Source organism: Malurus melanocephalus, unplaced genomic scaffold (assembly GCF_030028575.1).
Source record: "Malurus melanocephalus ecotype Western Australia unplaced genomic scaffold, MMel_1.1 scaffold_533, whole genome shotgun sequence".
NCBI lineage: Eukaryota > Metazoa > Chordata > Aves > Passeriformes > Maluridae > Malurus > Malurus melanocephalus.
This window is the reverse complement of record NW_026623765.1, coordinates 14,296-36,437: the sequence shown is the minus strand read 5'-3', so window position 1 is coordinate 36,437 and position 22,142 is coordinate 14,296. Positions and strand designations below refer to the sequence as shown.

The window sequence follows — 22,142 nt, the reverse complement described above, 5'->3', positions numbered from 1 at the left end:
AAGAGGTTTCAGATATCYTAGTACACTCCAGGAAAGCCTGCCAAATCTCCAGAAAACTCAGCTTAGGAACTGAAGCTATTAAAATCCCAACTCTTTATAAAACTTTCATTTTATTGCACTTTCATCCTAAGGTATTTAATAGAAAATGTTGCACATAGGATGTTATACACTCTCCAGGCCTTATCTGCTAGATCCCTGTTTGTGTGACTACAGCAATTTCACATCAGATCCCACTGGAACATTCTGCAGGCACTCAGGAATGGGTCAGCTCTAGGGCTGGGTGAGCATGTGTTCTCCCTCCCCACATCAGGAAATCTCTGGGCTCTCACACTTACAGCACAGCAAAGAATTTGGGTGAAGGTAACAGCAAATAAAAGGGCTGCAGATGCAATGTGCCACACAGTTTTTAATAGTGGTGAAACAAAGGGAATGAAGCAGTTTTGGAACACATTGCTCTTGCTCTGACTGTTGGGACTTCAATTAAGGCTTTGCTTTTAGGAGAGGGATGTGGAAGGAAAGGGAAAAATCCTCCACAGCACAGTAAGTTTTGCCTGTTAGCAGTTAAAGGTAAAGCAATAGGAATTACTCAGTAATAAATCCTAAACCAGCAGTGTAAGAATTAAATAGCAAAGAGGGAGATGGTGAGTGATTAAAACATTGGACAGACACTCCATCTTTTGGATTCTGTCCTCTCCTGGTACACCAGAGAGTCCAGGAGCTTTCCAGAGAGTCCAGGAGCTTTCCAGAGAGTCCAGGAACTTTCCAGAGAGTCCAGGAGCTTTCCTTGCCTCCTGAGTGCCTCAGGTGAAGGCAACTTGTTTATGGCTCTGGGGAATCCTGAAAATGTGGAACCCGTTCCCCCTGGAGTTATGGAATGTGGATGGGCTCCTCTTTTTCACAGTGAAAAAGCAAGCAATCATAGCCACACTGGCTGGAGCTGTTCTTCATTGAACAGATTCACTGCCATGATGTTTTACTGTTTGCTTTGTGCAGTTTTTATGGGCCTCAGCATTATGGATTTTGCAGTTAACTGTTTGAAAGGAGGCAGAAGTGATTTCCCAGGAGTGCACCTTTCTTCCCACATTTRTTTCATATTGCAGTGGGGATAGTTGGAAATGTAAATGTGTAATGTTTACTGTCTCATTATTGATAAGAGACACACCCCACTCCCCTCACCCCCAAAAAAATCCTCTGCACATGTCATGAGATATCTCCTGTATCTCTCTTAGGGCAGAATCAGGGCTGTACGTGCTCTTACTTTGTGTTGTTGTGTGATGTTGTGTCTYGCTGTTACTGCTCAAAAGTGCTCAAGGCATGGGATTTTAAATAACTTCTCTGTATTACTGTGAAAAACTAAAAAAACAAATTTAAATAACAACATKCTGACACTCTTTGAAATGAAAAACWYWTTTCTTTTAACTTAATTCCCCTTGTCCTGTGCCCATTATTTTTGACTTTCTCATCAAGAAAAGTTTCTTAAATCAGCTTTGCTTTACCTTAACTGAAACATTTGTTTCAATTTAKATGGGTTCTGTACCCAGTGGTGAAGTTCTCCCTGAGCAAGCCCCTCTGAAGGAAACTCAAAAAAAGCAGGTGGGTGTGACACCATTGTTTTGGATGGGCTTGGAACAACCTCATCTAGTGGATGGTGTCCCTGCCCATGGCATGGATGAGCTTTTAGATCCCTTCCAACTCAAACCATTCCAGGACTCTGTGATTTTTTAAAAAACTCTCCCTGTTATTGCTCACCACCTGTCCTATATGCTTTGAAACACCATTGGTGTGTAGCAAACTCCACACTGGGTGGTATTTCCAGTGTCCAGTTCAGGACAATGCCAAGGTGTGAAACACCCAAAGGAGACCCCAAATGTCCCTGAGCACCACTMAACAATGTTATCTCAGGGGCAGAGCACAAAACTGAGGAGTTTCCATTTAAATGGCAGATTGTTTTGAAGTGCAATGTGTGCAGTATGTAGGTCAGAGCTGAAGGGATAGACTGGATCTGCAGAGGTGCTGAGGGTGATTCATTTCCCTGGGCAGAACACTCTGGATTTTTTCTTCACTGTGCACTCAAGTTAAACTGTGCTTTCTCATGGACAATGGGCTCAGGTTTTGGACCATCTGCCTGAAAGGGGGATTTATCCTGGCAGCTGCTGTAAGGGAAACCCTTGTGCATTGGTATCAGTTTGTGCATTTTTTTTTTTTTTTTTTTTTTTTTTTTGCTGCATATTGGGGAGCTTTTCAAGGATGTTTTGTTAATGTTCTCTGCCCATTTAGGCATCAGTGAGAGGTGATATTGGGTGCTTTCCAGCAGCTGCCAGGCACCACGGAAGGTGTGGATCAAACTCCTTTCACTGCCTYAGCAGCAATACCTAATTTCCTGTGGAAAACTCTGCCCTCACAGTCCTTAGCTCTTTGTCTCATACCCAGCTCCAGTCTGTATTGCCAAACAAGAGATGCTAATGGGGTAATATTATTTTAAACACAATAAAATCCAGCCTCATGGAATACTTAGGTAAGAGTTAAAATCTCACTAACTCTCCTTTATAAGAGCATGAGCCTTGTTTTCCTTCTTCCCCTTATTCCCAAACAGCCTGAACTTTTGTCTCCAGCAAAACATTTAAAAATTGGCTGATAGGAAGTTTAAATGTCAGTAGAACAAAGTCTGGAAAAAATTACTTTATCTTCTAAAATATTAACTTGAGATATTCCAAACTATTAACTCTCAAATAGCCTTTTATTGTTTCTTTTTTGCCACTTTGGTGTTTGCATATGCAGGAATGGATTTTTTAAATGGATTCTGTGATTGTTGCATAGCCTGTCTTCTCATGCTTTAGAGATTAGTATGGTCCTGAAATTGTCCAAAGGAACATGTCTTTAGGGCTGGCTTTTATTGGGATTGCAGGATGTCTGACCACAAGCCCTGCCTTCTCTCTCCTCAGTTTTTATATTGTCACCCACTCAGGAGTCCCTGAGAGATGAGAAGCAGGTGGAGGGATTATKCTCAGGGCAGACAGTGAATGTGTGCTGTGCTGCAGAGATGGTTTAAAGATGGTTTTGCTCAATMATTATCTCAGCCATATTTTCAAACACATTTTGGCAAGTTCCTCCAATGCTTCTGCTAGGTCCACGCGTAACTTGTTTGTATCCTTGGAGTAGAGCTTCATCATTTGAAAGGAGCCTTGCAAACAGTGCCATTTAGTGAATAAAATGTGTTTTCCTGAAATCTTGATGGATTGATTTCTTGCCTCTGTAGCTTTTTCTGGCAGCTGCCCCATTRTGGAGTTGTGCCTTCTGGGTCAGAGATGAAAGGAGCTGGCTGTAACCCTGTGCWACTGAAACCCTTTTTCCAAAGGTACAGTAAAATTTTAGCTGTTGAAATGCAACTTTGCCTGCTCAGTAAARCCTATGAATTCATATTTTTGCAGCAGAGAGAATATTTGGAATTTTTGTTGCTGGGCACCTTTGGTTGCTGCTGGATTTTTGAGGTGTCTAAGTCAAAAATTCTCTCTTTTCATTTTGACCTCTTTTTCATGAATCATGGAAAAAAAACATTATCTGGGGTTCTGTTTGTGTATAAGTGTATAATTTCCAAATATCTTCTGACCCAGTAGGATTCATGTTATATTGGAAAAAAATACTGTTAAGGATACTTACAGAGGTTTTACATTGAGAACTACCAATTTTTCTCAGACCCACCTTTAAAAGATTGTTACTCTGTTGACAGCTCTTGGGGTCTGAAATATTTTCAGTATTTATGGTAGAAATGGCATCACAGTGTTAAGATAAATGCTTCAATCCTGAAGCAGAGTTAGGAAGTGAAATGACAGGAAAAAATACTGAGAAGTAGAATTTTGTATGTTTTTGTCACTGCTCAAATCACACCCAAATCCAAGGGCTGTCTCATTTTCAAGCAGAATTTTCAGTTCTGCAATACCCTTTTAAAATTCCAGATTTCAGCTGAAGYTCAAACTATTAAACCAGTATGAAAGAATCTGTGCTGGAGAGATTTCCAGCCAGCTTGAAACACAACCAGTACTGGAATTTTCATTTGAAAAATCTGATCTTGCAAAACTGCTCTKTGTGTTTCCAGGCCATTAAAGTCTGGACAATTCTAAGATAAGCAACTAAACCCCATGGATTTCTTGCAGCTAAATCTGACTTGCAAGGATTCACTCACACCACAGGCAAACCTCCCATGTTAGAAGCTTGTAGGGACAAAACCATGACAACATGACCCTCAAAGTTTTTTAAAAGCACTTCTTCCAGTTTTGATTAATTTGATTTTTTTTTTTCAGTTAAGAACTGCCCTATTTTTTTTTTCTCCTATTTTTTGAATGGAAGAGTTTTTTTGTTTTTAGTAGTATCTGTACATGAATTTAACTGCTATAAATTAAGATTTGGTTTTTTTTTTAAACCACAAAAAAAATTATTAATTCCAGTGATTTCAGAATTTCTGGAACTGTATTCAGAAATATAAAACCAGTTCATTTTTCCTGGATTTGAGTTTCCTCCTACCAAACTACAAGGCAAAGAACTCTCCCAGAAAGTACCGACCTGTCAGACATTTCCTGCTAAGGGTTGTGTTCTTGAGATCCTCATCAGTGTGTGCAAGAGTTTTACATCACTGTCCTCTGGGAATATCCATTTCCATCTTTTTCTGTCCCATTCTGTAAAACACTCTGTGAGAATGAAACGATTCCCTGAATGAAATATCATTTTCTTTGACCTCTTCCCTGCTGAGGAACCCTATAAACACAGAACAAAATTARGTAGCACARAGGAAATGTAGTAATAMTTTTATATTAAAAATATTATTAAGKCTTCTGCATYTGGGGATGTTTATTCCCAGTCTGGAGAGTGGCACTGGTTTTTGGAGGGACCATGTCCCAGCTTTCCATAGGTATGGCATCTTTGTTTTCTCCTCTTCCATTTTTAAAGCTGTGTGTTCCACATGGAAAGATAACTGTTATTTGCAGAGATTCAAATATAAACTTCTATTGCCCACACCTTTTGTTGTGCTCTGGATTTTGCTGCAGAGATGCAGCAAATCCCATATATTTGTTACAGATATTTTATTAAGCTATCATTTAGGAACTGACTCTGGATTACATTTATTCCATGAGAATTTATTCACTTGCTGGTGACCAAGGTTCCTAACAACTCCTGGTTTTGACAGCCTTGGAAGCATAACAGGAGTAGCYTTTCTGGTTTCCCTCATTCCTTCAGCCTTCAAAGGGGCTTTTTGTCATTTTGGTTTGGCTTTTCAGGGGAATATGAGCTCCAGCTCTTAATTCATTTGAATTTTGTGTCCATGCTCAGAGTGTGTTCTGTTGGAGAGAGCTTGGAGGGCTTTGATTCATGAGGTCTCTTTTAATCCCCTTTTTAAGCTGATGTAGGAACAATGCTGAGCAATGCTAATTTCAGTTTTTATGTGGCACTCTTCAAAGGTCTCTCTGAATCTGCATTATTTCATAATTAATAATTATTTCATTATTAGAGTCATGTGCATGGGGCTAGGTGTGAGCAGAGACCAGGGCACAGCACYAGTACAAAAAAGAAGGCAGAGTTTATCCCAAAAACATGACAGCAGCTGCCTATGGAAGCTGTCCTGGCCTGGGGCAAGTGGATAAGCATGTAAAGCCTAAGAAAACTAAGCATTGTTTCCTTAGGAAAGTTTGTTTTACTAATAGACTTAATTTGACAATGGTTATCTTTAAATTAGAATTTACAATCCTTTGCCTGATTGCTTCAAGATGTACTTTTTTTTTTTTTTTTCCTTCAAGGACTCTTAAATCCCAGGAGAATCCCTTTAAACATCTGTTCTGGCTTCTCTAGAGATAGTGATGGGTGGCTGCTGTCATACTGTAATTAGATGTGGCTCCTTGATTAACCAGGATTCCTGTGCCCACCTGGTGACACCTTTTAATGGGAGTGGATAAGTGCATCCCATAAGCAAAATCAATGCATCCATCAAAGTGCTGAAATGGAATTCAGGGCTTGTTTTATTTATATATTAATACTTGTAATTATGTAAGATCTTTCATGTATAATCTTGTGAAGTTATCTCAGGTTAAGTTCATGGTTTGGTGCATCCCATGAAAATAGTTTTACCTCATGAAGGATTAAATTCCCAACATCCAGTCCTGATCTAATGTTAGTCTTTTCAAAGTTGCCTCAGGTTTGAGAGACAGCTCATGTTGARAACTTGTGTGACCTTGTGTATTATTTCTTATGTCTTTTGCAAAAAGGTTCTGGCCATTTTGTGGAAAAGACCAGGCTGGCTTTATTTAGCAGACTGAGCTCTGRTTGGAATTTAAAGGAAAGATATTTTAAGTCCTGGACCACTGCAAATGAGAGCTGGATGTAGCTGCTTGTCTCTGGGTGGGCAGGCTGAGTCTCAGACACCTCAGTCTATAGATTGATCTTAATGTGTCTGTTCTTGGGTTTCAGGTCTGGACCTGAATCCACTGAATGTCTCCAGCATGTGCTGATCATTAAACTGGAGTTAGAGTCATGAGAAAATGCACTGGAAAACTTGAGGCTGGCTCTGAATTGCCATTCAAGCWGTACGTGTGAAGAGAGGCTACCAGGTATTCACACTTGATAGATCATTCACACTTGATATATCATTGCTTTTTTTGCTTTGCTGGAGCAATGGATTCCAGAGAGGTACCAGATTATCTCTGCTAATCCAGTGGCCAATTTCTAGTAGCAAGAAAGAAAAATAATACTACAGCCTTACTTCCTTGTGATGGTGATGATGGGGCTGTGACAAAGGAGTTGGTGACTTTCTTTTCTGTTGAAGATGCCACTTAGGATTGAGCTTGGGAAAGGATGAAATTCTCAATTACTTGGCTGAATCCTCTGCACAGGGAAGCTGGGTTTGGAGATGAAACACTGAGTTTATACTCCATCCCTATCACTAATCATTAAATACACACGAGGAGTTGTGACAGATGGGCCACGTTCCACAATTTCAGAGCATATTTCAGAATTAATTGTGCTGACAACATTTTAGAAAGAGCAGCTCCAGACTCTTTTCTCTTTGGCAGCAGTGGCTTTTGGCTGCTGTCAGGCAGATGAACATATTTTYCTGAGTTTATTATTTTGGGTTTGGCTCACATGCTCACTGCACAGAAGRTTGGGGGCTCAGGGGGAGCATTACCTATGTTCATTAAGCAGGTTTCAAATACTTGCASCTATCAACAGCTTTTTACTGGAGTGTCTGTGGATTTAGGAGAGGGAAGAGCCCTGGGACTAGATAAGGAGAGGTGGGAGGGAAGCCTGGAGCAGGATCCAGSCTGTGTTATTGTTTGTGGCCAATATAGATGGCTGTCAGGGATCCAGAGGGCTGAGGTCTGGTCTGCAGAGAATTCCAGCATGGTTTAGTCTAGACTAAACATTTTTGGATGCWCTGAGTCTATCACTCTTGCTCAGATTCCTCTGCCAGGGACTAATTGGAGTTGATGATCGCCTGCCATGAGTATTACAAAGTCCATTTCCAAGGTGGTTTTTTTTTTTTGTTCTTTTCCTTTTTTTAAAAAAGCAGTTTACAGGTTTTGGCAAGWGGCTGGTTTTGGCTCTAAAATGACAAAAATACTTTCAGCATAGATTTAGGCATAACKGTTAATATTCTCCAGATTCCTTCATTGAAAAACCATGCCAGTTACAAACAAACAAAAATCCACCCCCTCTCCAATTTGATTAGCCAAATTTACTTTCTATTCCTTTCTTTTCAGCCTGTAAAAGCTCTTTCCTCCAGGCCTTGAAATGCAGAATGCATTCTTTCATTCTGSTTTTGACAGACATCCGTTATATGGTTCTCCCACAGAATTTGCATGTTGTGGTGGGATTTCCAAAGCATTCCCCCTCAGCCTCATATTTCTGTGGTTGGAGTCAGCAGGATCAGTGTTAGGCTGACTCTGGACACCCTGGAAATCTCCTTCTTGCTGGGACACTTGGCTTTTTGTTCTTTCATTTCTTAAAAAACACCTTATGGGTAGACCTTGAATACCTTTACTTCATTTTGTGTTTTTAACATATATTTCTTGACATTAAGAACAAAAGGAAGATGATGTATAGTGTGCTAAGATGGGTGTTAGGAATTGTTGAAGATTTTTAAAAGGAGTTTTGAAGCACCTTCTTAACTCATCTTCAACTTTGTCATTTCTAGGAAGAAACCTTAAGGGCAGATATTTTAATGGTGGCTAATCAATTAAAGCCTTTTTTTGAGAAGAGATATCAGAAGCCAATCACTATTAAAATTAAAACTAGGGCATTTCTTATGAGGGTTTTTTTTGTGTTTCCATAATGCAGATTCAGAAACAAGGAGATCTTGTACGAGTTGTGGTGTTTTTAATAATAAAATTGCATTTTTTAATGTACATTGCCAAATCCTTTTAGAATCAAAGCCAGATTTAGAAGTAGCTGCAAGAAAACTGCAGAAGTGGGGAAAAGGTGAAAAACAGAAACTTTACAAAGGAAGATGAATTATCACATAGAGATGGTCAGGCTGCTGCCTCAAGAAATGGTGTTTATATGCATAAAGTAGAGATTGGGATTGGGATTAGAATATGGCTCTGACTGGGATRARATGAAAAGTTGCTGCTTCTCAAAAWTCTTCCAGAAGCTAGTCAAGGTTTGAAGACTGGGATTTAAAAGATCTAATAATAATCATCCTTGCATATAATASTATAAGAATCAGATAATTACTGTCTTCTCTTTGTGTGGTAAAGTTAAWTTGGGTATTAGTCTGAAAGTCCTAGCTCAGCTGTCTGGCTGGATGGGAAGAAATGCAGACTCCCAGAAAAGGTCTCCTCACTTACTCATGGTTTTTCTATGGTAAAGCCTGTTTTGTGATGAGTCAGGCACTTCTGGCTTGCATTTTGTGGGATAAAACTCCTGACATACTGTATTCCTCCTGTCGCAGTAGCAGCCCCTAGAAATCTTGGGATCCTCCAAGTTTATTCCAGGTCTCCTGAGATTTCTGKGGAGTCTTTGGAGCAGCCAAAGCAGTTTTCTCATTGCAGAGAAATCTTCTCCTGGAGGGTCTGCCTTGTGTGCCCTCTGATTCCTTGGAAAGACTTCTGAAGAAGTGACAGCTGACCGACCCTAACAGGATCATGGGAATTTGACTGCTTGATGTTCCTCCTATAGATGAGGGAAATTATTGAATGTAAGTACACACAAAGCAGAAATGAGATGCAATGAGGAATAGAAATTCCAGTTTGASAGTGTTGCCTGTCAGTCCAGGTGAAGGTCAAGGTAAAAGGTTTTTGTGATGGATTTTTTTTTAGAGTTTGATCTTTAAATAAAGCATTTGCGCTCACTTGTAGGAGCTTAGCCAGTTGTGTGCCCTCTAATTACATCAGCCCAAGAATGGAGGTGTTGGGAACAGCACCAAATACTSCAGGAGCTGCCAAGAGTGATTTATTCCAAGCATCCATGCGGAATCTTAGCCTGTGCTGAAGTCACAATGTATTTTAGCAGTAATTCTTTGACTGTCTGCTATGGGTTTAGTTCAGTCATGGCCTTGTAACAGGCAGAGTGGAAAATGCTGGAGAAATGCCACATTGCAACTCATATTGCCAGAACTGGAAATACTGGGTTCTTATATTATTGTAAAAATGAGCATAGAACAGACCCAAACCAAGAACCCAAACAATTTCTTCTCAAATAGTAGGAACAATGAGATAAATAATATTAAATAGCACTGCTCCATTAAATCAATGAATTTGCCTTGATTTACAGCAGCTTAGCTCACAGCACATTTCTTATATTAAAGCGAGCTGTACGTGGGAGATGTGCAAAGGATTTTTCCCTTAAAGAACCCTGGGATTAAAAAAAAGAGAAGTAATAAATGTACAAGAGGCCTTGTCACATGGTTTGAATTTACCTGGCCCRTAGCCAGCAGCCATAGGTTTGATTTGTATCCCAGCAGGTCAGTGCAGACTGTAGCATTTCTGTTAAAATGTGCYTAAATTTGTTACAAGGCAGCATACACATGGAGTATGTGATCAGTTATCAATTTTAATACAATTTCCTTACAAAAATGGGCAGGGAGRCTGCTGTGTGCATCCCTGTGGCCTGTTTTGCTCTTTCTTCTAATTTATGGATTTGTAGTTTTACTGTACTTAAACTCATTACCTACTCTAAATTCTTCCCAAATGGCAAATGAGGGAATTTCATGTCATCATCATAAAAACTGAAACATATTGTAACAGAATGAATCCATTCATTAGAAAAACAGTTTRAAAATCAATCAATGTAGTTATTTTAACTAAGTCCATAAAGGCTAAAGACTGTTTCTAGGCTCAGGTGATGSAGGTGGARGACAACATTACAARCCTATAGCAAGTTTCATCCCTTGCYTCAGAATAAGTCAGAATGAGTAATCTCTGCTTTTTCTTTAAATGCTCAGCACATTACTTGTTTATTGTCATTTTTCAGTTTATCTCTGTCTTCTGTGTTTGAAATCCTTTGGAATTTTTCCCTTCATAGAAGCAGGATTAAACCTACTMAAAGCCAGCAGTGGTATGAAAAAAGACTACCAGGCAGACTTTAGCTTCTTGGGAAAAGGAATTTTGGTAAGGAGCTCTACATCTCAGAGTACCATAAAGCCCTCCTTGAAATTGGGAAGTTTAATTTTGAACTGATGAAGATCTTGGCGCTGTCTCTGGTGATTGGCTCCCCACAGACTCTTCTTCTGCCTTCCTGCTTGGGCCTTGGTTAAATTCTGAATTCTGAGGGGAAGCCTCAGAAAACCACCACTTTAGCTATATTTATGGCATGGTATTTTTTCAGAAACCAATTGATGATAATTAACAGAGAGCAGCAGCAGCACTGTGCTTCATTTTTACAGAGCAATAACTCCTTTCAGAGGCAGTCCAAATTTAAGGCTGATGACAGCATTATTRTGCAGAAAAATGGAGGTGTCATTTCTCTTCCATCTCTCAGCCTGGGAAGGAAAGCATTTGGTGTTCACAGCAATCAGGACAGAGTTATTAACATATTAATAGAGAAATAATATTTTCCTGTCTCTGTCCCTGGCTKAGCTTTGATGCCCAGCCTACCCAGGCTGCAGCTGAAGTCCAAATTCAGCCCTAGAGCATGAGCAGGGGGGTCTAAGAGTGACAAAATGAGTTAGAAAATCCAAAAATCAGTGCCTACCAAAGAGGCTGCTGCTGTTCTGTGTTTCTGGGCTGCAGGATTTAAACATCGAGGAAGAGGAGTGAAAGAAAGGATAAACCTCAAGTTTACCTGCCTAGTGTGGGAAGGATAAATAAATGGCATACAGGTGATGAGGTATAAAGTGATCAAATGCTTCCTTTTGGGTTCTTTCATCCTTTCACAGGTGATGAGAACAAAGACATACCTGAGAAAGTCCAAGGGSCTTTGAAAGGATGCTGACTAAACATCTGTGGGATGTTGAGGAGCTGACTTCAGCACTGTGGAATGAGAGGAAATGCTGAGGTTAGGRTTTCTCGTGGGATTTTTGGGTGGTCACTGACCATGTCTGCACCACTGTGCTGTGGGGATCAGTTCAGACTCCTCTTTAGGGAATGCCTCGGTGACTTTGTGGTGTTTGGATGAAGGGTGGGCACCTTCTTAGTCTGGRCTATGTACTGCTCCATGTCACCAGCAGCCAGCATGGGCAGAGGACTGGGAAAATCAGTTCTGTGAGCCAGCTTGGCAAATYCAGAGTTTGTGTTAATAAGGATACAAAATTTAGACTTGGTGTTATCAGTGGGATGGGAGTTAGGGAAGGGTATGTGATGTTTGTAGGAGAGGCACAGAGATGAGTTACCTGGGCACAGAAACCCCTTTCCATGTTATGTTRCACAATATTGATGTGATTGTGGGACAGTGAGAGCACTTGAGTCTTCATCCCTTYCCATCCTCAGTCCTTACAAAGCTATTGGCACCACTCTGGGCTCTCTCACATCCTTCCCCAGCAGAAAACAYCCATTTTCTGCTTTGTGCCCTCCTTGGGAGAAGAACAAATTGTTGGGACTGTTACTGCTTCTGCCCTTTGTTGTGACCTGATACTGAGGGGACAGACAGACATGGGGAAGGATGACTTCTCTTTTAAATGACTAACTGAGAGAAAAAGTCATAGCTGGCACCAGAAATGAGAGCAAATCAATGGCTGTGTCTGGTGTCAGGGAAGAGGCAGGAGCAGCAAAGCTGCCTCAGTGTCTGGTGCAGTGTGTGTTGATGCTGCTGTCTGCCTTTGGAACTCATTTACCAATGCATGTGTGCTTAAACTGAGCTCAGTGCATGGGGASAAGGTCAGTGGATTTGGAAAAAATCCAGAACTCTGCACAACTGACCGGGTTTGCTGTGCTGAGGCCATCAGGGTGATCTRTCTATGGGTCTGTGTGAGGTATCCATGTGGCATTAAATGGTCCATTTACACTGGCTAAGTGACAACTGGACACAATTTAATGTATATCACCTTTTCCAGTYTCATGAGAGTGAGGTAAGTCCACTATTGCCATTTCCAGTCCAACCCTGCAGTATCTGACACTGCCCTAAGTAGACTGAGAAGAATCCCATATTCCAGCCTTCATCATGGTACAGGAGCACTTCAGTTGGTTCTGCCATCTCTGTTTTGTTTTGGTGTGGAATTGTTGAGRTAATGCCTTGGTTTAAGGGAAATGAAGTCAGAGTTAGGGAAATCCCAGCCTAGGGGCTGTTCAGACATTTGAATGTATTCCCTTTTATATCATTTCAGTGGGAGAACTTTGGGAAATATCAGCTGCCTCTCTCCTTATTTTATTTTTCTATGGACTTTTTCTTTTCATTTTGTRTTCAGTCTTAACTTCTAAGTAAGTATCTCTGCCTTTCTCATTTTTCTGTCTCTGCTGTAGTTTCAGCTTTTCTTGCTTTCCTAGAGCTTATGAATTCATCTGTGTGAGAGCAGTGGCATGAATTTTCTGTGTAGATCTCAGAGTGAGCAATTATTCTTAATAMATCCAGAGTAAAATCCACAGTTGTATCATTTCAGCACAGCTCTGTGTCATTYCAGTAGGAACATCCAGCTGAAATGGATGATGCTTTGCCAGGATGTAAAAGAAACCTTTCTTAGGACAACAATTCTCCTTCATCTGGAATTGTTCCCTTTCTTATTATATTAATACAGGTTTTTTTCAGCTGGTTGTTTTAACTCTTTTTTTTTTTTTTTTTTTTTTTTTTTGAGGATCAGCAAGATTTCTGTATGGGGTGTTTATTTAAAATATTTTACAATGTAAGATATACAGATCCAACTTGAGCCTCATTAAAAGAATTTTGCCAAAAATGGAAAGCCTTCAGAGGCCTATTAGAGTGAATTATCCTAATTAAAAGCATGAATTCTGTCCTAGCAGCTCAAACTGCTTCAGTGGATCTGGAATTTTCCCAAAACCTGCCAGAATTTAAGGACCCRTGTCTGTCTGGCTTCCCTTGCCTTGTAACCAGGACAGAGAGCAGCTAAGTGCTGTCCCTGCCAGCTGTATATTCAGAGTATCATTGAAACAAAATGCTTAACTAATAGCAGAAGCTGTTTTGGCTTTGCTGAGCGTGTGTAGGATATTTTTAGATAAAAATTATCCTTGCTAARAGAAAATATTTGCTTTTCTTCCTGTAATAATTTCATACAGGTGAGCAATGGGAATTAAAACTCATACCTTAGTCTCTGTAGTAAGCCATTCAGGAAGATGGAGAGCAAGGAAATGAAGGTCCAAAGCAATCAGAACTGTCATTTTGAATGTAGTCTCCCCCCTGTTCTTGGCCCAAGGTTTTAGGTGAATGTTCCCAAAGAAAATARTTGCTTTGTGTAAACTAGCTCTGCATTGTCTGCTTTAATTGTAAAAGCATCAAGTGGCATTTCCTTCTCCATAAAATTCCCTGGCCTCATATTGCCAGATGTGGCCATAAGTCTTACAGCTGTAAATCAAAGCAGTCCCTTTCTTCATCTTGCTGAAAGCTGCTGCTCTCTGATGCTCTTTCTRTTTGTTCCCCCTCMAAATGAGAAGGTATTGTTACAACAYGGTAYRTAAGCATAATCTCCAKTTCTTTTCCATTTTTCTGACAYTGMTAAGCAGTTTGAAATGGTGCTGTGTTACTGGCAGTGCTCATATGGGATCACAACAGCCTGGAATGTGCCCTAGAACCGATTCCCAAAGCACCAGAACCRTGTGKGTGARTCTTCTGGCACCTCCTTCYCTMCAGAATTCAGTAGATTTTTGCCCCTCTGCTTTATGCTCTTTTACGTACTGCACATGCTGATGGCATCACTGTGATCCTGAGACCTGCAAAGAGCTGCATATAAAGCTGGAAATTTAACTCAGTCCTTTTGAAACAGGCACCCACTTGCAAATTCAAATCACTTTCCATGTAGGATGCTGCATAGAGCAATTTTTCAATTCTAGATTTAACATGGAAACCTCATTTCTTATTTTCAAAATTATGAAGGTGTCTTGTACTTCTTGATTTGCTTGTTCTGTGCTGAATATCCTTTCTTGCTGCTGCTGTATTTTTTTCTGCTGGGGARCCACTTGGAAAGTGCTCATCTTCAAAGTAATTTTCACCTCAGTTGCTGGAGTCTTCAGAACATTYTACTTTTCCTAAGGCATAAGTCACTGCAGGTTTTCTCTTGAATTCCACCCGTGCCAGCTGATAATATTTGGGTACTCAGTCCTTCCTGAAGAAAACATTACTGGTAGCCACATCAAGCTTTGTTTCTTTTGCTGTACAGTTTTTACTAGTAAACAATATTATTCATGCCCAGTGGCTATTATAATGATAGTATTTTCTGTTCCTCTGGGTCTGACATTTCTAGAAAAGCATATTCATTGCTTTWTTTGTTTTATACAGAGGTTATTTATTTATTAAACCATAAGGAGTTAATGGAGAGGTTTCTTCAGTTCTGTCATGCTGGAAATGCTGTCCTAAAAAGGTTGTCCCTGGAAGGGATTGAATTAAGTGAGGTAAGGGATGAGCAAAGGTGCAGATAAATGTMATGTCTTGATGTGACTGCATGCAGCAGCTGCCAAGTGAGTTAAATAGCAGCATTTCTCAATGCAAAGCTGCTCGAAGCTGATAATTATTGTGCCTTTGAGAAAGCAAAGCCCTCTCATTATAAATATGTAATGAACTATGAATCCCCATCTCAYGCAAAACTATCTGAGATTAAATCTTTTTCCAATTTGCATTGTTCAAGTAATTATATCTCGCTGGGGTCAGAGTTTGGATGATGCATTCCCAGCCCTCGCGTTTATTCCCTGGCTCCAGGAGCAGACCACAATGTCAAACAGCTCAAAGAGGTTTCCTATTGACTCTGTTTGGGCTATTTTCAGCTGTGCTGCTCCTTCCTGCAGTCTGATCGATGCAGCCCTCAGAAAGGTTTCTCCATTCTGTGCCTTTGCCTTGTTTCCTGAAGCTTTGCTTTCCAAACAGAAACATCCACTTAAAATGCAGAGTCTTCTTTTCAGCTGCATTCCTCGGAGGGATCTCTTCCCAGTTCCAAACAGAAAACCACAGCTAAAACAGTAACAGAGAGCTGGTGTGCATAGCGAGGCTCAACATCTGGATTTGTTAGGATGAGCTGGCAAAGCACTCTGCAGGGTTTAGGAGCAATATTTTCTGTCACCCTGTATGGGTGCTTCATCCTGCTCTCTGTGACAATGGGATGGCCAGGAGAGCAGGGTGGGATGATAACAGAGCTGAAACCTGTGAAGGGATTACAAAAGGTCTTTGCAAATGCAAATCCATGTCATTCCCAGCACCCCAAAGAWGCCCAGAGGCAGTTGCCTCATTGTTAAGTCAAATGTGCTGTACWGAATGCCGGATGGTTTCAGTTTGTGTAAGTCCATGTTTTATTTGAAGGCCACTTCCTCAAACAAATKATTCTTCTGGAATACGTGCAAGATTTAAAAGATTTTCCTCCATTGGTTTCAGTTGGGAAGAGGCCAGTTTTCCTCTGAAGGGCTGTGCAGCGCTGGCTCCTCTGTTCCTGTTCCTCTCATCCCTGCTGGCAGTCAGAACTCTGATATCAAGGTACAAGGATGCATCACAAKTCCCCTTATCTGGAGTCTCCGTGGGCATTAAATCCTTTTGGGAATCGCTGTGAGCCCTTCAGGGCCACTTGCCTTGAGCTGTGTGATGCTGTATAAATGTGAGATGTCACCCGGTGCTGTGCTGGTGATGCTCTGTTCTTCCCAACCTGCACTTCCAACCCATTGTAAATAGTGCAGAGAAATGATCTGCCTGTGTTTCTGAAGTGGAGCTTGACCTGGATGTCATTTGCTTTGCTTCACCAGCCTGAGCACCTGAACTTCAATRACTGTTCTCTTAAAAAAGGAACAGGAGCTGGAAAACCTAACAGATGAGGAGTGATATTTGGGCTGTCATGCAAACGGCCCGCACTGGATGAAACATAAATTATATGCATTTCTAATTATATTTTTTTTTGTGTCTTTGCAAATTTTGCAGGGTTGTCTCTTGTCTGTTCATACAGAGCCTTGCACAGAGGCATCAGCTGGACTTGGAGGATGAAGCATCACCTATTACCTTCTTCAGGTATGCTTAAATGTTGGTTCAAATATCTTTGAGATATTTAAGGAATTTCTGATGAACATGAGTTAATTTTCTCTCTTGTGCTGCATGTAGTGGAGCTTTTATATGTCTGGAACACGCATGTTTCCTCTTCCTAGAACAGATTTCATGGCTTACATCGCTGAGTGACCTTTTTTGCAGCTGTTTTTGCTCTTTAGCAATTTGTTTCTTTCCTCTGTAGCTCAAGGAAATGATGGAAAATGAGCCAAAAGCATCGTGTGAGTCAAGAGGCRCAGAAGTGCTGCCAAGCATGATTCCCACCATGGCAGGAGTGGCTCCTGGAGTGGTGAATTCCAAATTCCCCATTTAAAATCATGTACTTGAAACACCCTCAATTTGGTGAGAAATAGAGAATACTGGATAATGAAGTTARGCTCTGATTTTTACATGTTGATTTTAAAGGTAGTACCAGCCCAATATTTTCCTGTGTGCATTTAAATGGGAAACTGTAAAGTTTAATCTTCAAAAATCAGGCCCTACCGAGGCTCATTCAGTCACAACCATTAGTTACTTCACAAAAAAAATATTTTCAACTCAGGATTTTGATGTCACAGTCTTGGCACCAAATTTCTTGTGGTAAATCTTGTTTTGTAGCTTGGACTTCACCCAGCCCTGGGATTATACCCTGAGCATCCTATTTGAAGGGGAAGAGCATATTGTACTGCATACAGTGCAGAAAGAGCAAGCCAGCTTTGCTCTTAAGTGTTGAAAACTAATGTCCTGGGAAGGTAGCTGTACATTTTCTCAGAACTTTAGGCAGCAGAATATTAAAATGTGTCACTTCTGGACACTCAGGCTTAGATCTCTTTTTTTTTTTTTTTTCCCCAGCTCATTCTTGCTAGATTGTAACCCTAAATTTGAGTTCAACTCCATGAAATAATTTTAAACAGTATTAAAACTCAAAAAAGAAGCTGGCAAAATGTCCAACACATTATTAAAAATGAGCTGATCACTTCAGAGCCCAAGATTAATTGAAAATTCCTAGGACAGGATATAAAATCAGTAAGACTTTGATGGGCGTTTTCCCCATATTTTTGCTCCTAGGATAATTCTTAAGAAAAAAACAGGGTTGTTAATAGGATTTGTTTTGCTTTCTTTCATCTAGAAAGCTGATGGAGGAGCTTTTTTGTTTTCAGTGCAGGTGGTTCAGGCCTGAAGCACCTGGATAACCTCATGGATGCTGGGTTTATCAGTGTTGATTGCAGGTCTAGCTCTCTCCTTCCAGATCTGGCACAAACCTTGAATTCTGTTTATTTTGTTTGATCTCAAATCCAGCATTGTATCTTTAAGGAAGAGCTTTAAAAATGGTTAACAGTTAAGTCATTAATTTGTCTCATTTTCTGCTTTTACACTTTGAATTCAAATGATTTGCACACAAATCCCCCTGCAGAGCACCAGAGAGGCTAAAAAAGTTGGAGCACTTATATGGGATTATAGATACTTGGGGTTCTTCACGTGCTTAAGTGTTCTGCCATAGCACAGGACTTAATTCCCAAGGAAAACTTCTGACAAATGTTTTAGGGATAATCTGGTTCATCTATGTCACACTCAGGACTTTGGGCATTTAATTCAGAATCATTATTCATCGTGTACCTGTGCAGTCAAAACCAAATCTTTGTATTTTTTACTTAGGAATCATTCCTGTGCCTGTGATGACATTGCTTTAATGAAATTATGTAATGGAAGAAGTAATTTGGGTATTTCCTTGATGTATTTTGAAGGATTTTTTTCCCTGTGAGGCTGATGTTTTTTTCCATCATTTAGCTTCAATTTAATCCATTTTCAAAAGATCTTAAGTAGCCTGTACAAGGTGTAGTGTCTCAGGATTGAGATCATAGTGACAGATCTTCACTCCCTTGATTCTTAGATAAATCTGTGAAGTGAGAGAGTGACCTTAATTCACTAACTTGAGATTTTCATGTTGGCAACAGTATGGAAGGAGGTTAATTGGAACATCTTAATGGGAAAAAAGGTTTCCCCCTTGCAAAATAGTGAAGCTTGGGTTGTATCCTAACTGGCAGCAAAGGTACTTACTTTAAAACTAGGTTCTTTTAAATAACAAGTGAAAGGTTTCTTAGCTTATCAGTCAGMCCAAGAAGGCCAAGGGTCCTTTGATAAGGATTTTCACAGACCAGTAGAAAGTTTTCCAGAGGCATTAGCTTGGGCTTTGTATTTTTTAACTGTCAAAAGAGACTCCTACCCTGCTTTTCACTGGGTAACTCTTCTTTTTGTTTCTTTTTGCTGCAACAATCTCCTTTATTATTATATTATCTGTATTTTAGGCTAAAACCTGTAATCCCTTGATGTACTGACCCCTTGGTGCCTGGTAGCAATCCCATGTTTTCTAAGGAATTACACCAGTTTATATGAAGGATCTTACCTTTTTCTATATCACTGTATGAAAATGTGAGTGCTTTGGAATAGACAGAGTGGGATTCATTTAGATCTGTTTATATTTGGGAAAAGAACCTGGAATASAGCAGTGGGTCAATGTTGTGCTGCTGACTCAGGCAGGATGGGCAGTCCCAGCCCAGGCTAACACAGATGGAAGCTGGGATGAAAAAAAATTGAGAATGAAGGGCTGGGAATGATATTATAGCATAAATAAAAATGGGAATAAGGAATAAGTCAAAGCCCAGGCAGTTCCCAGTCCCCATCACCTGCAATCAGCCCTGGACTGGGCCAACCAACAGGACTCACTTTTGCTTCCAATGACTCAGATAAAGGCTGAGTTTTAGAGGATATTTTGGGCAAAAAAGGACAAATATTTTATTGGACAAAGGTGATTGTCAGGCCAGAATATTTCAGGATATTTTCAATGCTGATTTCTCTGTTTTTTCCAGTCCTCAGGGCTCTCTTGGAGCCTTTCAGATTATTTGCGTATTGGAATTTCTGAGCAGAGAGAGGAAAAGCAGTTCTCTTCAGCAGTGGGGAGTGGGCTGCTTTTTCAGGAAGATTTAAGGTTTAAGAGTTTAATTTTACRTGGAGCCTCCCATACTTGAGGCACACTGTGGTGTTTTATACGCTGATGTGTTAAATATAGAAAGGTGACTTAGGCAGAACAGAGCAGCCACTCAATCACTTGACACATATAACACTGGACAGTAAATGAAGGGCTCCAGTAGCAGCAGGGCTGGGATTCCTGACCTCTGGCAGCTCCCACTGGGCTGATTTTAAGGAGTTACTGATTTCTTTCCACTCTGCCCCTTATCAGAGGGGACAGCTCACTGCTGGCACAGACGATGGAGAAAGGTAACTTTAAATCATCCTCACATGCCATTCCTGAAGTCAGGAGTTAGAGCCAGACTGCAGCATAGGAAAGCTTTCCTATAAACGTGGGACAATACTTAAAAACCTTTTAAATGACCTGAGCTGATGAGTGGTTTTGCTTTTTAAATCACGAGAAATAAGACCTCTGTGGAGTTGTAAAGAAAAATAGATAAAGTTCTGCACTTTTTATTGTGTTTGGCTTTAAGGTGTAAGATTCAGTAAAGCYTGCAAAGGACAAGGAGTTAATGTACTGCAGAAGATAAAAGTGGTGTTACCAGAACATGCTGCTGACAGCCCAAAGCAAGCTAAAATTACTGAGAATGACCAAAAAGTACCAAGATTTCAGTCACGTTTTAGTATTCTATGTGATTGCTTTTTARGCTTTTCATAAAAGGTTTTAAGAATAAGGTTAAATATTCAAGTTGCATATTAYGATCCTAAAGTTCAACAAGTATTTTTTATTAAAGAAAATGARAAGTCTGTGCCTGTATTTCTAGTAGGGCAGTTAGAAACACCATGTCCTATGAGACTGAAGGATGGCTTCATCCTTCACAGGGAACTTCTCTGGTTTTTATTTTATTTTATTTTTATTTTTATTTTATTTTATTTATTTTATTTATTTTATTTATTTTATTTTATTTTATTTATTTTTATTTTATTTTTTCAGGGGTTTTTATTTTATTTTACACTGAATATTGATAAGCTAAATCCTTTTTTCCTTTTCTTCTTTTTCTTAGAAATGCAGTTCTTTGCTAAGTCACAAGCCTTTGTGTGATGTACAAGGCTTTGGCTTCAAGGGAAAAATGGTATTACTGGATAGATTTTGCATAATGTGCCATGGTTTCATTTGGGAAATAAAATGGATAGAGGAGAGATTGAAATGCCTTAATTATGCTGATCTTGATAGTGTGTATTCTATTAGAAACTATATTGGACWAAGGAAACCTGAGTGTTTTCTTAGTCATCAGATGCTTTGCCATTTTAAATTATTTTCAGAGTGAAGTGTTGTGTTGCTGGGACAGCTGTACAGCACCTCCTGGAGCCAGAGTTCACTAATACTGAATATTCAGTCTGGATAAAGGTATGCAAATGAAATAAATTTATAAACAACTGTATTTTAAAGTATTTGTCCAGATAGTTATCATACAAAAGCAAGAGTGCACTTTAATATCCCCAAAAGAGAGAAGAGAGGACATAGATCACCCTCATTATAATGAGGAATTTGAAATTCAGTGCTTAGCCTTTGCAATGGATTTTAGCCATTCCTCTTTATAAAAACATGGTATGCATATGAGCTTGTCCACTCTCTTTTAGGTGATAAACACTAAGGATCTTGAGTAACCAACAGAAACAAATCAGGAAACAGTGAAGAAAAATATATTTATACATATTTCCCCATGTATTTTCATGTGCATGCTTACCTACAGGTAACTACACCACTAACTTGAGGTGCATTTCAGGTATTGTCCTGCAGTTTGTTGCAAACAGGCTGGAATGCAAATGAAATCCTAAAATAAAACCATATGTAGTGTTACAATCCTTTTTAAAATGCAGACCAGAGCATTTGGCCATCCCGTGCTGTCCCAGGGGTTTCTGGAATTGCAGCCTCTGTGCCATAGCACGGCCCTGGATAACACCAAGGTGGTGTCACACACTGCAACCAGAGCTTGCAGAGCAACCTCCTTTAACTCCACTGGGATTTCTGCACATATTTATACACCCAAAGCTGAACACGTGCATGTTCTGTCTGCACAAGGTCTCCTTTTCCTCCTCCTTTGTTGCATAGGATTGGAAGTCCCTGCTGCTTCTACTTTTCTTAAAAGTTGCATAGAAGTTGAGCAAAAATATTGCTGTGGTGGTTTCCCCTCTGAAGCAGCATCCACGGTATTGTTTCCTCATCTTTTCCTTTTCCCAGGAACAGCAAGCAGCTCTGCTGAATGGATTTCTCCATGAGGTTATTTTGCAGGTCAGGAGGTTAGCTCACTTTTGTCTTTTTACTCAGCTGCTGCAGAAGAAATGCTGTGTGTGTTCTCCTGAATTGTAAAGGCTGGTAAGAAAGAGAAGCCCAAGTCGTCCATTAATCCACGGGCAAAGTCCTATTGAAGCTGCTGCAGTGAAAGCTCTCACACGCTGCCCTGGAAATCACCCCGGCCATGACGTGGTGAGATGACCCTAGGTAAGGTCAGAAGCTCACTTCTCATTTCCATTTAAGCTTCTGTTTTTTAAACAGGTTTTGGGGGTGTGCCTGGTGGTTCTGTTGAGTTCTTTAAGCA

At 40.1% G+C, this 22,142-nt stretch overlaps 1 long non-coding RNA gene across 1 annotated transcript; it reads left to right on the top strand.

Annotated features, from left to right (window-relative positions):
* The first annotated feature begins 1,528 nt into the window (after positions 1–1,528).
* LOC130582880 (uncharacterized) lies at positions 1,529–20,990 on the top strand. The gene is made up of 6 exons (XR_008966360.1): positions 1,529–1,593; positions 3,257–3,355; positions 6,454–6,593; positions 16,477–16,563; positions 16,781–16,938; positions 20,866–20,990. It is a non-coding gene; the product is annotated as an uncharacterized LOC130582880 (long non-coding RNA).
* Positions 20,991–22,142: the final 1,152 nt, after the last annotated feature.